Here is a 20806-nt window from a genome sequence, read left to right on the forward strand (position 1 = left end):
TGTTATCACATAAACATTCCAATTCACCATTGTTCCTTTTCCCTTCCAAACGCAAGGTAGATAACTAATGTCAGCCCCCAAACCAAGGAAAAGGATAAGCATAAGAACATACCAGACCAATTGCACCATTTGTGAGCCAAGACAAACCACAACAAAGTTTCCTCCCCATGCTCCTAGCTCCACAAACCAGAATACTATTGTCTCAGACCTCCTAAGATACCTGTAGCACCAGATTGAATGTCGAACAGATGGTTGTATGTGTTCCCCAACTACCACCACTTGGAGATTTAAGATGTTTCCATTCTTCTCGTCTTGGATCTACTATGATCTACGACCATTCTTTTCATTAAGAAGATGGTGTGTGTGAGGGCGTTGGAGAAGCCGTTCACCAACCCGTACATTAGTTCGTTTGAACATATCTATGATCTGCATACAAATCCACAACTAACTTGCAACCCAATTAAAAAACCATATAAATTTATATATTAAAAACCTATAATAATAAAAATACAACATTTCAATAATACATAAAAATTATATATATATATTTCTTTATAATAAATTTTATTTTTCAAAATTTTGACTAGATTTTAAACTCACAGTCATATTCCAACACTAACCTAAACCAAATAACATAGATATTTTAATATGTCAAATTTAAATTCCAATAACATAAATGGTTTAATATCTCCAATTTAATACCAAACTTTATTTTCAAAATTTTAAAATCATCACAAAATTTTAACTCGCAAATTTTAAAATCGTCATATTCTGGTCAAACTCTAACAGAACCAAGTAACTTAGATGATACCAATTAAACAATTAAATCACTGGGTGCAGAATAATAAATTAAAACCAAACAAAAAAAATTCTTATTAATTTTCAAAATAAATATAACTCCGTACTATTTATAAATATTTTAAAATCATTAAGACATTTTTATAAGATTAAAATGCAACAATATTACATTCACGCACCCATATCTATCAGCGCCATCTTGAGGATGACTTCACATTAAGCAATATAAACAATACATCTTTTAAAAAAAAGAATATATACAATATAAATGGAAACAGAACTCTAATTCTGTTTCTGGTTCCGGGCAACCGTAATTATACATTATACACGGATGTGAAACGACATAACTTGAACTTTTGCATACAATATTGCATATGTATGGAGGGGCTTTTCTTTAATTAGGCGACTGAAGGAATAATCTTGGCCCATCTGGGATAACTAACTTTCCACGTCATTCATACCTAACTCACGGGCACGTACTTTATCTATTTGTTTCGCCCGCTCCCTTACAGACCATTGCCGTTAATTCCCTGGTTTTCATCTGAAGCAGATGTTTCTTCGTAAGTTTATGGCAGTCTCCAGCAACGGGAACTCTAATTGGATGCGCTAGTTCTTTTCCGTTGGTTTGGATGTGTTTCAATGCATGAGTTGTATGGCAAATTTGAACTGCAACTCCGGGCGAAGCATTGACTTACTTTGCGAACTTTTGTTGCACCCAGGCGGGCGACAGCCTAGGAGTTGTGGAATAGTGAGCTGCATTCCGATTTGGTGAAGAATCGTTATCTTCGACCAACCATACCTTCACTGACCTGTCCGTACTCCCGCTGTAAACAAGAAAGCCATGGGAATTGGAAATGTCAACGGCTGCTGCGATGGACTTTACGGGTCCACTGTGGCCCTGCAACACGGCCAACCACGAATGGAAACCACCGTGAGGATCCCGTCTCCATATCTGAATCGTCTTATCCGCCGACCCGCTGAAAACAAGATTCTTAACAGTGGCCAGACACAGCACTGCATGCTTGTGGCCTCTTAGAAACCCGGCCAATTGCAGCGTGGAATTCATGTAGATGGGCTTTTTTCTTTCCCAAATATTAACAGCTCCGTCGGCCGATCCCGAGTAGAGAATCGCTCCGTCCGTGCTAAGGGCAAGCGCGTTCACTGCACCAGATTGTTGGACGGTCAGAGTCTGTGCAAGTACATGCTTTGGTTTTCCCTTTCCCGCAATCGGTGCCCATACTTTGACTGTACTGTCAGCTGAGCCGGTAAAGAGCAATCCATCCGTCGCAACAGCTATAGAACTGACGGCATCGTCGTGAGCCACGATCGATTCGACGCATTTCCAATCCCGCATTCTCCACACCTTCACGGTTTTGTCCCACGAACCCGAATACAGCACACCCCCTTCTTCGTTATAGGCCAGAGAGGAAATGGCGTCCATGTGCTTGATCCAAAGGGCACTGTGATGCCTCCGAACCTGGACATAGTTTTTGGGATTCATTGAACTCTGTATTCGATCTTTCATGGTAGGAAGGGTGCCTACTCGCCTGCAAACACGGGAATCTTTTCGAGGACGGTACCATACACGGATTTTCCGGTCGTGGTGAACGCCGAAAACATAGTCACGCACAACCAACAGAGCCTTAACGTACCCGCTACCGGCTTTGAGGCAGCCGTATTCGTGAAGGGTGGGGTGTTTCCAGACACGAATGTTATTGCTGTCTGAGCCAGTGTAAAGCAGGCCGTTGCCAGACAGAGCGAGTGCTGATACGTGACCGTCTTGTCTCAACAAGGTAGCGATGCATCCGTAGGATCTGCCGTCCAGCAAGGGCGTCAAGAAGGGGGAGTGCAGAGGAGACATTAATGTCCATGGGGAAGGACACGCGGACGCGTTGCTCCACGGCGACATGGCGTAGGGTGAAGCGGGACTGAATCTCGCCGGGGAAACGGTGCCCGCTGATAGAAAGCTGTACCTCGATTTCATACTTGAGTTGTTGTTCGAGCCCAAACTCTCGTCTGATGAACGATTGCTAGTTGAAAGCAAGGTGGGATCTGATTGCAGAAAACTCTTGAGCGTGGTTTTGGTGGCTTTTGGAGGATCTGCCATCTTCGGTGTGAACTCCACGGCCCTCTTAGATCCTTCTGCGATTCCAATATCGATAGTTCCGAACATCGAAACTGCAATCAGATAGCTTATGTTCTAACACCTGAAACAAACTGAACAGTAAAGCGAAACTCACAATTCGAATTCGGAACAACAAGAATATGCAGGCAAGCGAATAATTTTCAGACGTCCCACAAACCGCCGACCAAATTCAAGCCAACGACCGCTGAAACCTTGGAAGCAAAGCTTCGAAGCCCGGGTAATACAATAAACCAGAGCAAGGAGAACTTGGACACCATATTAGATTGCTTGAATGAACAGCGCCATTCATTTCACGACTGGCTAAGTATGTGTTGGCTACAGACTGGGGTGAAGGTCCACCATAAAATTGGTGACCTTTCTTTGCATAATACAAAATATAGACCGGTGGAGCATGAACATTTCGTTGGATAATACAAAACTTAACCTACCTAACTTTCAGTTGAAGGCTCTTTTCTTAGAACGCACATACGCTATCCGGGAGCCTGAGCCTTTCGTGCAAAGTCAGCAAAGAGGAGAGACGTAAACCGTCAAGACACGTGGCAAAACAATATCCAATCACATGTCTTTTGTGGGGCTTATCATATACGAGTCGTTGGCAAGATCTCCAGAAACCCTAAACTAAACCAACACTAAATTAGGGTACCTTTGAATCATTCAAAGGCGTTCATGTGACATTTCCACCGAACAGTTGACGCGGTGAAAGCCACAAACTTTTTGACATATGACCGTCCAAAGTACAGTTTTTTAATTTAAAGAAATTGGTAACCAGTCAGAATTAGCCAGTCGTGGTTCAAATTCAGCCGCCTATAATATCCAGACGAGGTTCCAGTTCAGCCGAAAATACAATGAACGGAAAAAGATTTTCGAAACTCGCCAGAAGGATACCGTTGTCCAATCTTTAATTCTGTGGTTTTGAGGTAATTCAAAGAGGAACAAAACTCTTAAAATATATTATTCAAACATAATACTAAACTTTGATAACATGACATATTTTTTCAATCACATTCCATGAATGTTCATTTGCTTATGAAATCATGACACAAATTTTCATCAGATTCAAAGTTGCTTTACAATAAATATATTGTTAAAAATGCTCTATTGCTCTTACCTATTAGCTGACGACAATCATTAATTCAGCATTATTCTAGCAAATGTGAAATCAAATTCCATGCCCAAAGTGTGACAAAAACATGAATATCATTCGATTGTGACAAAACCACGAAAAGCACAAGGTGACAAACATATGATTGTGAATTGGAAAGCATGTTTTATTTATATGATAATAATAAGATTCTTTAAAAATAAATTACAGACTTCATTTCAAGAATGGACAAAAGAATTGTAAGCCTGTTGAATGCAACAAATCGATCAATATTGATAGGAATGTCGATCATTCCAAGGAAAATATAAAAATAGAGAAAGCATAGAAATGAATTTTGGCCAAAAACAAAACCTTTTTGAGCAAGTTTTGAAATTCAATGATGAGTTTTTGATTGATAAATAAATAATTTATCTTTTAAATGTATGTTATTTGATGTAGTTTATAAATCTCATATACTCGTTGTTTCGATGAACACTTAATGGATTAGATTATAAGTATCACATATATGATTGGTGATTTGATATTAGATTACGGAGGGTTATTCGAATTTACTGTAACAACTATTTAAATTTATATGTGTTTTCTAAAATTGGATTGTATTATTTAGTTTTTAATTTTTAAGCTATCCCACTTCTTTCAAGGGTTTATTTCTTAATTAGTTTTTTTTATGGCAATAATTTCCCTATATATAATCATAATTTTCTCTTAGTTTCTTGATATCCATTTCCATTATTTCATTTTGTAGTCGGACAATAGCTTAAGCTAAGAGCTAACCTATAGGAAGAATCAATATGAATCCCCCCCTTCCATGCCTAAAATTGTGGAGTATATTTGCTTGCTAAGAATAAACCACATACTTTCATGGGAATGATACATATCCCATCTCTTAGAACTGATTGCAAGGAATAAGGAGTGATAATTAAGTAGGTTTAATTACTTAGGCTTATTAATAATACTATTTCCATTTAGTCCCCCAAGCCCTTTTTATTTCCCCCTTTTTGAAATCATATCAAAACTTGGGGTACATTATATGTCTTGTTAATTTGGTCCCTAATAGGAAAAGAATGGAGAAATTCATTTATGTGTGGAAATATAATTGTTCTTTGCAAAAAATGGATCAGGTGATGCAAAGAGTAATTGGAGCTCATAGAATTTTTATGATGGATGGATTCTCATGATACAATTAGATCATAGTCCATAAAGAAGATAATTATAAAGCAACTTTAAAAGGAATATCTCCCAAAAATCACCCACAAAAAGAATTACGAATCACACAATATTCTTTTATTTTTAAACTTAATATGTACATTTTTTGTCACAATAAAAGGGTAGCCATCTGCAGAGAAAGGATTCTCATTACTATACTAATATTTATTTGTTTTCTACACAAGAAAAATTGAAATATATTTCTAATCTTGAATATGGTGTTCAAGCTATTGCCACCCATTCTTAAGATTCACATTCATTTATACACACTTTGGTTGGCCCCAAGGCCATGGCTATGCTAGATTGTTACCACTGTGTTGGCCTAGCTAAGTCACCCATAGTAATGATATATGTTGTTTCTATATATTTATGACATATCTCCCTTATAAAACTATATCCCCTCACATACTATATCTCCACTCTCATTGCATTTTTGTAAAGGATTTGTATACTATACTATTGCGTGCAATACATAAATATAGACATTTCATTGTTAATACATTTTCCTTGCTTATGTTTTGTAGTGGTTTGTATACATATATGAAATGTATGATGGCGTAAATGTTAGAAGGGCCCTTGTCGCACCTTGATAAGGTTTTTGACAACATTTTTCACTTTTAGGCACTAGTTCTACAACAAAATTCATTTGTAAGTATTCGTGCATAAATTCCTTCCAGGTTAGAGGTAAGCTCTTAACCATACTTGGGGTTTTGTTTGAGTGACACATTCTGGTTTCATTTGCTTATGAGAGCACTCTTTTCCATCTCAGGCGTTACAGGCACTCATTTTATTGGTACCTCTCACAGGTCCTCAAAGCAATTTTTTTTGCTTCGGCTTTGTCCTATTAAGTGACGATGAAAATGTATTACGTCAAGATCCGTTGCTAAAATCGAATGATGCCAACATCACGGAAATTCCTAGATCGTGTGAAATAATAGTAGTTCCAAAGGCAATCCCAAATTTCATAATGACAGATAGAGAATTGGCTATGGAGATTCCGCGTGGTCAAACTTTGTGGGCAACCAAACCTTGTGATAATGTTCTCGAAGATGGACTTTGCTGCTATGTAGGATGTGAATTTTGGCACATCATGTATTGTATTAGGTGTCATCTGATTAGTATCGTATATTGTAAACATGTGATTGTTTCCACTTACAAGAATAACTCATCATGAAAAAACCATCATATATGATGCCCCTTCACCGAGTAGGCAAAGCTCTGGATGCGATGCAGAAGTGAAACAATGCTGAATACGGTCTCAAGCCTAACTCACCTCACTAGATTCTGATCTATTGCAGAACCTAGGGGGAGGAACCCAGGGAGAGGGGCCCAGATTCTTATTTATTCTGGTCTAACCATTTGTGCTAGTCTCTTGCTAGAAGGTAAGTGTGGAAAGTAAGGAAGCTAGGTTGTTTCATAAATTTTATAAGGGTTTACAAAAGAAATCTTAACAACCCATGGTTTTCTTATTTTCTTTGATTATCTCCTTTGAAGATTTTTGTTAGAATAATGGGTAGAAATCCCAACCTTCGTATACAGAGCTGTTGTAATTTTTTTATTAATTAAGGGTTCCCCTTTTATATTGACAGAACCCCATATACTTTAATTTTAGTTGCAGCCAAGACTTGCATGATTGATTGTGTAATTATTTTTTGTCAAGAAAGACTAGCCATATTCATTTATTTTGTTCCACTGTGAATGTTATTATCAATATGGCTATGAGTTTATGGCATTGTTAGATATCTTTCCTCTCTCTTGTATATTCATGCGTAAAAGGGTATTATTGCAAATACTTGCAACCTATACTGCGATTTACATCATGAGTTTCCACCTGGGGTCATCCTTTAGAGCCTTATTATTTTTTCCAGAGACCACATGATTCTTAGCGAGTTGATGGGGTTTTCCCTCCTCGTCTATGGCTTGTGAAATTCTAACCTAGTCTCCAATTGTTATTCCCATTTAGTTATATAATGTACTATTCTATATCTCTCCCTTTTTCTACAGTTTGAGTATGAATCAATTTTGGAGCAAGTGAAATATTACCCTTTAAAACTGGTTGTTCACATATATTTATTTTCTTACTTTCTGGGTAACCTCTAATGTAGCCAACTTTTCTAGTTTTTCTCTCCTTTTTTCTTTCATATCACCTACACAACTCTTGGGTAGGGTCTTGCCACTCAATTTTCTACAACATAAGTACCCTTATGTTTTATCTCTCATATACTCTATAGTTATGTCTTTTGTCACTAACCTCTAACTTTCCTGCAACAAATCCAGCAATGAAATATATATACATATTCTTGTTCACAAAAGACATTTTTAGAATGTAACCATTCATTTTCTCTAACACCCGCATGGTAGCATGTATTTATAATGAAATACTGCCTTATATAATTACGACCCTGAACTTCAGAAATAATATATTTAACTCATATCTTTCCTAATATTCATGTACTTACCTAAAAATTCATGGAAATATATTAGAGGCTGGAACATTCCTTCTAACCATTGAACTTTTGGTAGTCCCCCCCAAGCTCTAACTCCTTGTCAAAAAAATAATTCAATATTTATTTCAAAACTTACACCTCCTTAACCCAAGCGACATCCTGCTAATTATGGATTTAGGTCCAGTTTTTCTCTCGCACGAGCACCTTTCTTTTATTCGTCCGCCTTTATCTCCCACAACTCTTTTTTACATAGTTTCCACCCATGACATTTATCTACAATCATGTATTCTTTTGGTGGTTTTCTCATCCAACAGTGTCCTCTGTGGCCATAATGGAGGACCTTTTTCTTTGTCCCGCCCCTTCTTGGGCATAATTGATTCCAACTATTTTCCTGGTAGTTAAGAGTCTAATATCTCACATGGTAGCCTCTATTGCATTTCCCAATAATAATACACAAAACATTTTCTTTTTATTAACAAATAAATATTTACATTCTCATTACATATTCCATTTTTTACCATTTGACTTTTCAGCCACATGTCTAATATAAACACCATTTAAAAAAAAACTGATTTACCAAGGGTATCACATAGACTATGCCTTGTGGTACATTTATGTATGATAAGATGCCCATTGGACTTAGGAATGTTGGTGCAATAGTGCAAAGAGTTATGGATTCACATTTGAAGATGATAAGAAAAAAATCACAGTAATCCTGATGATATCACCATATATTCTAATTCAAATGAAGGCCATCTTAAACACTTACAACATTTTTTTTTCAAAATTAAGAAGGTGTGGTCTATACTTGAACCAAAAAATATTTTTTATGAAAGAAGGAAAGCTATTAGGTGCTGGAAACATAATTGTTAGAGTTATGATGTTTTATATTATTCACTTGGGAAATAATATAACAATTCCCAAGTAAATAGGAAGAATCACCAAGAGTTCAAGAGACATCATGGAAGGTGAATTGAAAGGTCATAGATCATGTATTTTATTTGTATCATATTAATGAAATGTATCTCAATCTTATCTCCATTTTGGTGTATTCTAATAGTGACATGAGAGCCACATGTTTGTGACCTTGCTCAACCTTGTCTCTCCTCCTTATGCAGATTGGGTGATCATCAAGGGTAGTTATTAATATCCTCTTGTATGTCTGTTTCCTTTATCCTATGTGCCATTATTTACATTGAATAAACCCTAAATTGTACTCATAACTATGTAACTGTGTTCTTCTATCTGTTATGCGATAAACTCTCTCATATGATTGATTATAGTGGTGCCTAATCTGCCTTCATGAAATTCCCCAATATCCTTGTGAATCCTTGTGATGTGTCTATGCTCCAAACTTATGGATTAATGGAGAATTCCAATGAGGATTATAAGAGGCATAAATTATTCTATCTTCTCACATCTCTCAGTCCCTTTTGATCGAATGTTCAAACAACTACCTAAAAGTTGGATTTCCCACACACTTTGGTTTCATTCATAAATGGGAAGTTTCCATTTAGTTCATGGTTTTCACATTTTAATCAGTAATAAGCCTTTCCATGTTTAGAAGTCTTCAACCAAACATATATATTTTCATTACAATGATTGTGCTACAACCCAAAATAATATGAAAAGTTTTGAATGAAATTTTTCTTAGTTGTCCCTATAGTTTCTAGAGTTGTTAATGGAGTCCACAACCGAATGAAATGAACTTCCTTCACTGCATAATGTGGAAGATATTGAATTTAGCATGGGAAAGGAAATTTGATACATTAATACCATATAATGATGTATCCAACTTTATCATTTGGGAATTTTGGAAGAGTACTCTATCACTTCCAAATTTAAGCTTAGACTAATGAGCCTTACTATAAGGAAGTGTCACCAATATGCTCATCCTAACTTCTCCTTGTCGTTTATATGTTTGAAAATGCACATGACATTATTCGGAAATCTACATATATGAGTGACCACTTTACAATCCTTTGGAAACTACAAAAGCAAAACCTTGTTTATAGTTATCCTTGATTGAGTATCTGACTTGTTATTTGTTAGACATTTATAGAAAATTCTTGCTGAAATATAGATCTCTGTGAAATAGTCAAGGCTTTTGTATTTTAAGAATAAATAGGAACTGATATATACTTGAATGCATTGTGTGCTGGGGAGCGATACTAGGAAGAATCACTAAAGTTTAGATAAGAGGCAATATTTAGAGAATCAAAGGAAGGTTTTATATTGCATCCTATTCCATATCACATTTGAAACATAAATTAGAGCCATCCACTTCAATAATTGAAGGTCCAATCCAATATTTAAATAGCTCAATTTGATGAATTATTAGATTTATTGAATACTCCAATATGTTGAAGAATGTAACTAGGTTCGGTCTTCATAAATGTATTTGAGTCATTATGTAATGTACTTGTCAAAAGAATAAAGATGCTTTTTATTATTATTGTATCAATGACTTATTAAAGCATGGTTTCACACTTGGGTCATCATTATATTAGTCAAAGTCCTCATTGTGGACTCCTAGGATTAATATTAAGTCAATAGAGTCATTGTACAATTAAAGAGACCCTTCTTGGGCTTTGGAATCATGTAAAAAGGTTTATTATTAAGTAAAATATGATTTATGTAACCTCCACATCAAGTCAGCCTAATGGAGATTAAGTCAGCCTAAAGGACACCTATTTGGCCTCACCTGGAGCCTATAAAAGGAAGGAGATCAAAGTCATTTCGAGTATATCATCTCAAGAAAGTTTGATATCGCTCTAGAAGCCAAAAAAGTGCGAAGTGGATCAAGGAAGCCAAAAGGAGTGCGAGTTTGGTCAAGGTCAAAGAGAAGGAATAAATCGAAGTTTTGGTGCTACTCTCTCTCCCTTTCATCCCCTAATTTGGGAGATCGAATTCTTCCAAGTGTTGTTGCTGCCAGTTGCTTCCTGATGTCATAAGATGCTGCATAATCAAAGTTGCAGGCATGGAAGTGTTTCTGTGTTGGGTCCCTATAATACTAGTGATTACCCCATTACTATTGTAGTTGTATCCCTTATTAATATTGTTGTGCCCCTATTGTCCCCATATTGTTATTACTGTGCCCCATAAAATCCCTCTACTGTTATTTTTGTGGCTTTATATTATTATTGTTAGGTCGGCTGGGTTATATTGTGACTCCTTAGACTCCTATATATAGAAAGGAGGTTTTGTCATTTGAATCATCGAAGAATTGCTCATTTCTGCAATGTAAAGGAGGTTGCTCCCTCGAAGATACTGAATTCTAAGGCGTTGATCTCTCTTTTCTATCTTTTGTGAGCTGGTTTCATAACATTTGGTATCAGAGGTTTGGATTCTAGGGTTTCGCTGCTCCAAACAGGTTATCGTGGCATTTTCACTATAGCTTTTTTCTACGACGTTTCAGAAGCTAAAAAAAAAAACCATTTGAGAAGAAATCGCGCAGAATCTCGGGTCCAAACTTCAGAGCTTTTCACACTATATTTGCAGAGATATGATCTAAGGAAGTTGCTCTTTTTGCAGACTCCTGAATTACATTCCAAACATGTGACCTGGGGAAAATCGTCACAAATTTCTCTCTGAGCATCGGATTGAAATTTCGTAAGAAGTTACAGAAAGAGGACGGACTGTAGTTTCTTTTATATATTTTTCAGAGCCAAAGGTCGAAACAATGACTCGTGGCACGTCGTACAAGTTCACTCTACTGAACTAGTCTATAATTAGGTCATCTTGGGAGATTGTGCATAACTCTTCCTTGGAGAATCCAATTTGGATTAGACGGTGGCATTGGAAAGAGGACAGATGGATACTACAGGTCACAATTTCAGAACTGGATGATCCTAAATTGTAGAGATACATCAGATTCAATATCAAGCTTCTACAAAGTGAAAAAAGGTGTGTAATTTTTTTTAAATTTTTGCATAAGCTTGGTTTGAAAAATTAGTTTGAATCAGTAATTGATGCCCCGAGGAAAGAAAATGCAAACACCTAGTAAGCAACCTCAAAGCTCTAGTATGACTCATGAAGAAGAGGAAGAAATGCAACATGATATATCAAAATTACGAGACCAAGTGCAACAAGTGTCACTTGCACAAAGCAACAGAATATAAGATGGTTTAAGGAAAGATGTAGAAGCTAAGATGGATGGTTTAAAGAAAGGTGTAGAAGCTAAGATGGATTGTTTAAATAAAGGCATAGAAGCTAAGATGGATGGCATGGAAGCTAAGATGAATGGCATGGACGTTAAAATTGATGGCATGGATGATAAGATGGAAGAATTGAAGATAAATATGAATAAGTTGCTACAAGAAATGGTCACTAATGGTGAAAGGGTAGTAAAGGAAACTCAAGATGAGAACAAAAGAAATGTTAATAATGATTCCATAGACTCTAATGTTGGATCGAAGACCCACCATATTGCAAAAATCGATATGAGGAAGTTTGATGGCAAGGATTCCGCAACATGGATATTACAGATGGAGCAATTTTTCGATCTCAATAATGTGCAAAACACACAAAAGGTATGTATTGCAACTTTATATTTGGAACCAAATCAGTTTGTATGGTATCAATGGCTTTGCTCTTGTAAACAAATTATCACTTGGGAAATTTTTACGGAAGAATTGACAACACATTATGAGGATACAAAAAGCAACACTTTTTTTAGCCAATTGATAAGTCTCAAACAAAAGGGTTCAATAATGGAGCACATTGAGGAGTTCTAAAAATTGAACATAAGGGTAAAAAATATTCCAGAGGAGCATAGGATTGATGTGTTCATAGGGACTTTAAAGGATAATATCCAACATGATGTTCGCCTTTGGGAACCCGATTCATTAGAGAAGGCATTCAGGTTAGCAAGAAAAATGGAAAGCAAAATTATGGCAACCAAGAAGCATACCACTCACAACTATAAAGATGGAAGTGTTGTTTCCCCTAGTCTTCCACAACCTATAAGGTTGAAATCACAACAATTGGAAGAAAAAAGAGAAAAAGGGCTTTGTTACAGTTGTGATAGCAAATACACTAAAGGTCATAAGTGTGCTGAGAAGAAATTATTCTACATAGATTGTGAAGAGGAAGAAGAAAAGGAGCAAGAAACGTCAAAAGAAGAGGATATACTCCAGGAACAAAGCCTAGATAAAGAAGAAATAAATCCGACCATATCTTGTAATGCATTGGCGGGAATTACCACTCCTCAAACCATCAAGATAGAAGGACAAATCAAGAAGAAAAAGGTAATAGTGTTGATTGATTCAGGAAGTACCCACAATTTTATTCATTGTAAGGTAGCAAAAGAATTGAATTGCTTCTTATATCCAGCACCAAAGTGTCAAGTGATGGTTGTAAATGGAGGAACACTAAATTGCTCTGAAAAGTGCCATAATATCAAGCTATCCATGGGAGAATATGTATTGACTAGCCCAATGCTTTCCATTCCAATGGGAGGTGCTGATGTTGTACTAGGAGTCCAATGGCTATAATCCTTGGGTACAATAGCTTTTAATTTTCAAGAACTTTTCATGAAATTTTCTGTGGAAGGAAAGGAAGTTGAATGAAAGGGTATTGCAGGGAAATCGAGAAAGATAATCAACTCTAATGGTATGACAAAGCTTCTGAAAAAGGAACAAAGAGGTGTAACTGCACAATTATGTTCGCTAGATGTTTCCACATTGGAATCATCTATTTCCCCAGATCTCCAAAAAGTCTTGGACAATCATTCCAAGGTATTTGAGACTCCCAAAGTTCTCCCACCTATTCATGATCATGATCATGCTATTCATCTAATTCCAAGAAGTGTTCCTCCAAACATCAGGCCGTACAGATATCCCTATGCCCAAAAGAGTGAAATTGAACGTATGGTTGCAGAAATGCTAGAGGCTGGTATAATTCAACCGAGTCAAAGTTATTTCTCTGCTCCAGTAGTATTGGTGCACAAGAAGGATGGATCATGGCACATGTGTCTGGATTATAGGGAGCTCAACAAGATCACTATTAAAGATAAGTTTCCCATTCCTGTCATTGATGAATTACTGGATGAATTGCATGGATCAATTTACTTCACCAGGTTGGATCTTCGTTCAGGATATCATCAAATCAGAATGAAGACTAAAGACATTCTGAGAACAACATTTAGAACTCATGAGGGTCATTATGAATTTTTGGTCATGCCTTTTGGCCTTACCAATGCACCTTCAACATTTCAAGGTTTGATGAATTCCATTTTCAAACCATTCCTTAGAAAATTTTTGTTAGTATTTTTTGATGATATACTAATCTACAACAAGTCTTGGAAGGATCATGTTGAACATTTTGACAGGGTGCTACAACTCTTGGAGGAGAAACAATTATATGCAAAAAGATCCAAATGTTTCTTTGGAGTACAAGAAGTGGAATATCTGGGTCATATTGTATCTCATGAAGGAGTTAAGGTAGACCCTAGCAAAATTAAAGCCATTAAGGAATGGAAAATCCCCACATCCATAAAGCATCTACGAGGATTTCTTGGGTTGACAGGGTATTATCATAAGTTTGTTAAGAATTATGGGAGAATAGCAACACCTCTAGCAACATTATTGAAGAAAGATGCATTTTCATGGACTCCAGAAGCAACAAAGGCCTTCGGGCATCTTAAAGAGGCAATGTGCCAAGCACCAGTCTTAGCTGCACCAGACTTCACAAAAACCTTTATTGTGGAATGTGATGCTTCAGGAAATGGAATTGGTGCTGTTTTAATGTAAGATGAAAGACCCATTGCTTTTGAAAGTCATCCAATCAAGGGAAAGTTTTTACACAAAACTATTTATGAGAAGGAAATGTTGGCAATACTCCATGCACTTAAGAAATGGTGACCCTACCTAATGGGAAGACACTTCAAGGTAAAAATGGATCATGATAGCCTTAAATACTTTATAGAACAAAGATTATCCTCTGAAGAGAAACAATAGTGGGTCACAAAGATGTTGGGTTGTGACTTTGAAATCATCTACAAAAAAGGGAAGCAAAATGTGGTGGTAAATGCACTCTCAAGAAAGGATGAGGATGTGGAAGCATTGTTGTGCGCCATTTCTATTATCCAACCAGATTGGATAAACGAAGCAAGGGAGGAATGGAAGAATGACGAAGAAGTGTGGGAACTTATTCGAAAGTTACAACAAGACTCCAGTACATATGATACATTTAGCTGGCAAAATTATTCGTTATGGTACAAAGATCGCTTATACCTCTGTAATAATTCCCAGCTAAAACAAAATATTCTTATGGAATTTCACACTTCTCCCATAGGAGGGCACTCAAGATTTTTAAAAACTTACCACAGGGTTAAGAAGGAATTTTTTTGTGAGGGCCTTAAATCAGATATTCAAAAGTTTGTGGCGGAATGTTTGGTTTGCCAACAAACAAAGTTGAAACAATTAAGACACCGGGTCTATTAGAACCTTTATCCATTCCAAGCCAACGTTGAGAGGAGGTTTCAATGGATTTTATCACAGGTTTACCCAAGTCTGAGGGAAAGAGTGTCATCATGGTGGTAGTTGACATACTTACCAAGTATGCACACTTTTGTGCATTATCACATCCATTTAAATCCAATACAGTTTCTACTGCATTTATGGAAACAATTCAAAAGCTACATGGAAACCCAAAGATTATTGTAAGTGACAAAGATCCCATTTTCACTGGAAATCTTTGGACAAAATTATTTTCTTGTCTTGGTACTCAGCTAGCTCATAGCTCATCTCATCATCCTCAATCTGATGCGCAAACTGAGATAGTAAACAAATGTTTGGAAGGATATCTTCATTGCTTTGTATATGATAAATAGACACAATGGGTCAAATGGTTGCCTCTGCTGAATGGTGGTATAACACTTCCTTCCATACAGCAACAAAAATGGCCCCATTTATGGCACTTTATGGATATCAGCCACCATCCATCACATCATATTTAAGAGAAAATTCTAAGGTTCAAGCAGTGGAACATCACATCGAACATCAACAACAAGTCCTCCAACTCTTAAAGGATAACCTCGTATTGGCACAGAATAGAATGAAACAATAGGCATATCAACATCATAATGAAAGAAGTTTTGATGTAGGTGATTGGGTATTCCTACGGCTACAACCATATAAGCAAATGTCCCTCAAGCAAGCTAGGAAGGATAATAAATTATCACCAAAGTATTATGGTCCACACAAGGTGTTACAAAAGATTGGTACTAAGGCATACAAATTGGAGCTTCTTGCAACTTCTCGACTGCACCCAGTTTTCCATGTTTCATGTTTAAAGAAGGTTATAGGCGACAAGCTCCCAATTCAAACAATATTGCCAGAACTTGACAAGAAAGGAAAAATTATATTGGAACCAGAAACAAGAACTCGACAGTTATGAAATCGATCAATTTTGGAGTATCTTATCAAGTGGAAGAACTTATCCGCTGAAGATTCCACATGGGAGGATGAGAATTTTATACAGAAGCATCCAAAACTACTCAAGCATTGAGGACAACACTTTTTTGAAGGACAGTGGCATATTGGGTCCCTATAATACTAGTGATTACCTCATTACTATTGTAGTTGCATCCCTTATTAATATTTTTGTGCCCCTATTGTCCCCATATTGTTATTACTGTGCCCCATAGAATCCCTCTATTGTTATTTTTGTGGCTTTATATTATTATTGTTAGGTCGGCTGGGTTATATTGTGACTCCTTAGACTCCTATATATAGAAAGGAGGTTTTGTCATTTGAATCATCGAAGAATTTCTCATTTGTGTAATGTAAAGGAGGTTGCCCCCTCGAAGATGTTGAATTCTAAGGCGTTGATCTCTCTTTTCTATCTTTTGTGAGTTGGTTTCATAACATTCTGCAAAGGGGTCGAAGATTTGGAAGGGATAACTTGGCGTGGAGGGAAGGTTTGGTCTATGTCTAGGTTGAAGAGTCTCAAAGAAAACTATTGAAGGAAGAGAATTTTTTACTAGGTTTTCCCCTTGAGGGGGTTTTGCCTTGGCATAGTGCCTACATCTTGAGTCTTGTGTTTTTATGATCTTCATACACACATAATATGGTAATTTCTTAATTAAAGATACGATAATAAATAAGTAAAAGAAGCCAACATAACTCACAAGTAATTATCAAGAAAGAGGAATGAAACCCTAATCTACTTGAATTGATTTCTGAACATGGTATGAGAGCTAAGGTCATGATGAAAGGCAGTTTGAAGATCACTTATACATCTTTAAATTATTCTTAGTGAAAGGTTATGTTTGCATTGAAGATTAAGTCAGTTAGATCAATATCCCAAGGACATTTCGGGGCTAATGGAATTAAGATTTTGAGGTATCTTGAAAGGTTGGGTAGCAAGTTACAGTGAGCTAGTTTAGTCTTTATTCACCATATTAAAGACACCTTGAAGTAGAAGGAGGATTTCAGTATACCTTAAGAAGACATGTTTAGATCATTTTCAGAAAATGAGGATGTAAAAACTTGAACAAACTTCAGAGAAGACTTTCGATGGACTTAAGTAACGAGGTTTCGATATTCTACAGTGAACAGTTTAGATCAACTTCAGAGAGATGAAATTGTGAGATTTCAGTAAGTGAGAAAGTGCAAGATCGGTAAAATCTCAGAGGGAGGTTCAACGATATTAGCGTGAAAAATGTTGGTACATCTTAACAACGTAAGGAGGGTTTGATCCTGCTCTCAATGAGTTATGAGGGACTATATATAGAAAAGGGTTGGGTGGCCTTTGACATTCCCCTTTGTGATAGTTCGTCTACCCTCGTGACTCTTCATCTACCCTATGACTATTACATCCAACTATCGACACTTGAACTTACACTTGACAAGACATTACATACAATCTGCACATGTACCCATGTGAGAAAAAATAGGCTTGAGTAAGCCATGCAAGACATCACTATGACTCATACAAATGTGAGAAGACTAGCCCTTTGACATCCTCATGGTGGTCGATAGTAGCAAACTGATGCTAAGCTCAGTAGTCTGCAATGGTGTCTATGTAATTTAAGGTGACATCTCTCTAGAAATGAACTCTTGCCTCCATAGCATCCCGGTACACTGCTCGGGCTCCTCTTTCCAACTCGTTTGATAGCATGCGCATCATTGTCTTGAGTGCAGCTGGACGAGTAACATACTGATGCATGGTGTCTTAACTGATCACCAAGTCTCGGCTGGTGGCTATGCGCATCAATTTGTCAAAGTACGAGTCAAGCTCTAGTCGAACATGTGCCTTTGTCTTCGCTTAGGTGGGTGTCCCAATAGATGGGATCGCATGTGCATGCACAATAACATCCATACTCCTGAATAACCTTACATGGGAAGCTTGCAGACTAGTGATGAGCTGCAAGAGATCTTCATAGTTTCGGATCTGACTCTGAATGCATGCCTTCAGCTTGACTACTCTAGGCTTCATCATCTTAGGCAAGTGTAGCAGGGCTCCCTTGTATCTCATTGTCCATGTTTGCATGTAATCAACGACAGCATGCACATTTGACAAGATACATTCTCTCCTAGCACATCGCTGCTGCCAACAGCTGAGATGGAGAACCGCCTTATGCACAGTACCAAACTTGGAATACAACACCTGCATGGCTGTGTCAAGGGACAATACTTCATCCAATATTGCTTTCTTAAGCTCTGCTGAGGTGGATGTTGTAACCAATTCTCCTCCTTACTTGGCCGTCTGTTATTCCTTAGCCATTCGCTTTTTCTTAGCTATCAGGAAGTGAACACTCGAGCTAGTGGTTTTGGCATATGCTCTAGTAGCATTGTCTAATTTTGTTGGATGTTTACACATGTCAGACATGATCACTCATTCCTCAAATTGCACAGGAGATGTATGATCATCTGGAGTCGAAACTCTGCGAGACTGCAAAACTCTATGTTGGGACTCATCGAATGAGATGTTATGCATCTCCTCATCTGGATTGTCTCCAAGGATCTCAGTATCTCCTTAGTTGCTTGGGACCTACCCCCCTTCTAGATCTACTGAAGCTGGTGGGTCAACCTCTTGGCGTTGAGGCATGGGTTCGATGTCTTGCTCTAACTCCTATTGCTCCATGTCTGTATCCATCTGCTCAAGTGCTTGTTCAATATCTTGAGCAAATCCCTGCTCCTACGATGACTCACCATGTCTTCTTGATTCCAGTTGTTTGGATGAGTCGAATACTTGTATGGGTGCAGTTTCATCTGTCTATACATTTTTTGATCCCTCTTGCACATATTCTTACTACGCTTCTTTCTCATGTCTGTGTAGCTCCTATTCCTTTCGGAGTTGCTCCTTCAACTCATGCAACTCCTTCTTTGTTTCCTCCACTATCTGTTTTTCTCTCTGCCTTTGTGCGTTCCTCTTATTGCTTTGTTGCCTCTTCACCTCTATTGCCAAAGTTGTTTTATACACAAGTGGGTTTTCTCAGAACTTGCAGCTTTGTTACTCCTCCATGTTGTCAAAAATCTTCCTCTTGCCCTTGTCGTGCATTGGTAGGCTTACCTCTGCTACTGCTATTATTGGTGCTCATCAGGATGTTGCTTCGCTAACCATTCCACAACGAGGCCGATCGGTTCATTTGGTCTGGAGAAGATGTAACAATATCTCCATGGGTCCTCCTCTGCCCAATGAAATGCCTCGTGGATCCACTAAAACTATACTCTCGTGCAGTGATCTTTTACAAGACAATGCGGGTCATACATATTGTAGCTTCGGGTGTCGAATGGATATTTCTTTACCTCCTCTGCTTCGACATCCACATGCTTGAAATTATGTATCTCGTATAACCCGATCTGCAAAGGAAGAGCGGGCCAAGGTGCCTTCTTCTTCTAGTGCAGCCTAGCCGTCAGTCCTACCGAGATGTGATATGATACTTCCTACATGACAAGCTTGTCCAAGGCAAACTTCGATAGAACAAGCAGAGGCTTCTCCGCGCTATACATCCGTATGAAGGTGCCCAATGGTGAGGCATACCAATCTGCTATATCAATTAGTGTCTCCATTGCTACCTTCGACATGTAGGGTGGATCATGTTCAAATATCATCTTGTACGCTGGGTGACAAAATGATCGGACAGTTGTGTGATAACTCCTCTAACGATGCATTCAGACAACATCTTACAATAAGTGTTCACAGAGGTCTCCGTAGATTTCCATGCCCACTTCAAGCCTGGAAACTCCTAATAGGCACAGATTGCATCCAATATATAAGCGGACATGTAGATTTCTTCCTGCTGACCTTTGGGCAGTTGTCGAGCTCTTGTTACCTATTCCTTCAACTGGTGAGCCAACATCGGACCAGTTGCATGCTTTGCCTTCTTTAGCCAGTTGGTCTAACGCGATCACCCAACTCTGCGGGAAGGTTTCTGTGCTCTCTTGGCCATACAAGTGACATGCAAAGATGAGCAAGTATTGATACACCTTCCGCAGTACCTTTGTCTTGTAGATCTAGTTGGGAGTCATTCTAAATTTGGCCGACTCCTTTACCCAACTCTTCAAGATATCTCTGGATTTGGCATTGCTGCTAGGTATGCTAAAGGGTGTCTCCATGGTGACCATGGGCTTCGACATATTGTATATCTATTCATAATCCTATGCCCTAAAGGTAGCAATCTTCGTCCCGCTAAAAATGATCAATGTCATCGTCTCGGGATTAGTGTGCGAGATAATCCAATGTATCATGTTTGTGCATGGGAACACTAGATACCTGGATGAAATGTGGTACAAGCTAGACTTGTGGATGTTCACATAGACTTGGTAGTCTTTTAGATCTTCCCCAAATGTGCCTACAAATGCATCATTGACCTCTTGCCATTTCATCTTGATGTCATTGTCTACAATTAGCTTGGTGTCAATGTAGATCAGAAAACTTGTAGACACTCACTCAATTGCTGCCCCAGTTACACTTTTGTTAGTGTCCTTTGATCCTGCTCTCTTGGAGGCCATTGATCCTAAACTGCTGAGAGACAGATGAACACTTGCTAGATCTAGAGACATGGTGACATGTATGGCAAGAAATTTGTCAGCTAAAACGAAAGAAAACTTGAGGAATAACATGCAACATACCTGGGGATTGACTGGAAAGGATTGC

General features: G+C 37.7%; 1 pseudogene; it reads right to left on the reverse strand.

Moving 5' to 3' along the window:
- Window positions 1-982: 982 nt before the first annotated feature.
- LOC149261755 (protein JINGUBANG pseudogene) lies at window positions 983-3271 on the reverse strand (annotated as a pseudogene).
- Window positions 3272-20806: the final 17535 nt, after the last annotated feature.

This window comes from Pinus tabuliformis, chromosome 6 (assembly GCF_031772625.1).
Source record: "Pinus tabuliformis cultivar Carrire ecotype Pingquan chromosome 6, CPIR1, whole genome shotgun sequence".
NCBI lineage: Eukaryota > Viridiplantae > Streptophyta > Pinopsida > Pinales > Pinaceae > Pinus > Pinus tabuliformis.